This window comes from Eubalaena glacialis, chromosome 14, assembly GCF_028564815.1.
Source record: "Eubalaena glacialis isolate mEubGla1 chromosome 14, mEubGla1.1.hap2.+ XY, whole genome shotgun sequence".
In the NCBI taxonomy this organism is placed as follows: Eukaryota; Metazoa; Chordata; class Mammalia; order Artiodactyla; family Balaenidae; genus Eubalaena; species Eubalaena glacialis.
The window spans coordinates 26,755,942-26,757,950 of NC_083729.1; positions in this window are offsets into that span (position 1 = coordinate 26,755,942).

Sequence of the window (2,009 nt, forward strand, 5' to 3'; positions counted from 1 at the left end):
CTTTCTATCCTGTTCCATTGATCTATATTTCTGTTTTGGTGCCAGTACCAAACTGTCTTGATTACTGTAGCTTTGTAATATAGTCTGAAGTCAGGGAGCCTGATTCCTCCAGCTCCATTTTTCGTTCTCAAGATTGCTTTGGCTATTCGGGGTCTTTTGTGTTTCCATACAAATTGTGAAATTTTTTGTTCTAGTTCTGTGAAAAATGCCAGTGGTAGTTTGATAGGGATTGCATTGAATCTGTAGATTGCTTTGGGTAGCAGAGTCATTTTCACAATATTGATTCTTCCAATCCAAGAACATGGTATATCTCTCCATCTATTTGTATCATCTTTAATTTCTTTCATCAGTGTCCTATAATTTTCTGCATACAGGTCTTTTGTCTCCTTAGGTAGGTTTATTCCTAGATATTTTATTCTTTTTGTTGCAATGGTAAACGGGAGTGTTTTCTTAATTTCACTTTCAGATTTTTCATCATTAGTATACAGGAATGCAAGAGATTTCTGTGCATTAATTTTGTATCCTGCTACTTTACCAGATTCATTGATTAGCTCTAGTAGTTTTCTGGTAGCATCTTTTGGATTCTCTATGTATAGTATCATGTCATCTGCAAACAGTGACAGCTTTACTTCTTCTTTTCTGATTTGGATTCCTTTTATTTCTTTTTCTTCTCTGATTGCTGTGGCTAACACTTCCAAAACTATGTTGAATAATAGTGGTGAGAGTGGGCAACCTTGTCTTGTTCCTGATCTTAGTGGAAATGGTTGCAGTTTTTCACCATTGAGGACAATGTTGGCTGTGGCTTTGTCATATACGGCCTTTATTATGTTGAGGAAAGTTCCCTCTATGCCTACTTTCTGCAGGACTTTTATCATAAATGGGTGTTGAATTTTGTCGAAAGCTTTCTCTGCATCTATTGAGATGATCATATGGTTTTTCTCCTTCAATTTGTTAATATGATGTATCACGTTGATTGATTTGCGTATATTGAAGAATCCTTGCATTCCTGGAATAAACCCCACTTGATCATGGTGTATAATCCTTTTAATGTGCTGTTGGATTCTGTTTGCTAGTATTTTGTTGAGGATTTTTGCATCTATGTTCATCAGTGATATTGGCCTGTAGTTTTCTTTCTTTGTGACATCTTTGTCTGGTTTTGGTATCAGGGTGATGGTGGCCTCGTAGAATGAGTTGGGGAGTGTTCCTCCCTCTGCAATATTTTGGAAGAGTTTGAGAAGGATAGGTGTTAGCTCTTCTCTAAATGTTTGATAGAATTCGCCTGTGAAGCCATCTGGTCCTGGGCTTTTGTGTGTTGGAAGATTTTTAATCACAGTTTCAATTTCAGTGCTTGTGATTGATCTGTTCATATTTTCTATGTCTTCCTGGTTCAGTCTTGGCAGGTTGTGCATTTCTAAGAATCTGTCCGTTTCTTCCAGATTGTCCATTTTATTGGCATAGAGCTGCTTGTAGTAATCTCTCATGATCGTTTGTATTTCTGCAGTGTCAGTGGTTACTTCTCCTTTTTCATTTCTAATTCTATTAATTTGAGTCTTCTCCCTTTTTCTCTTGATGAGTCTGGCTAATGGTTTATCAATTTTGTTTATCTTCTCAAAGAACCAGCTTTTAGTTTCATTGATTTTTGCTATTGTTTCCTTCATTTCTTTTTCATTTATTTCTGATCTGATCTTTATGATTTCTTTCCTTCTGCTAGCTTTGGGGTTTTTTTGTTCTTCTTTCTCTAATTGCTTTAGGTGCAAGGTTAGGTTGTTTATTCGAGATGTTTCCTGTTTCTTGATGTAGGCTTGTATTGCTATAAACTTCCCTCTTAGAACTGCTTTTGCTGCATCCCATAGGTTTTGGATCGTCGTGTCTCCATTGTCATATGTTTCTAGGTATTTTTTGATTTCCCCTTTGATTTCTTCAGTGATCACTTCGTTATTAAGTAGTGTATTGTGTAGCCTCCATGTGTTTGTATTTTTTACAGATCTTTTCCTGTAATTGATATATAG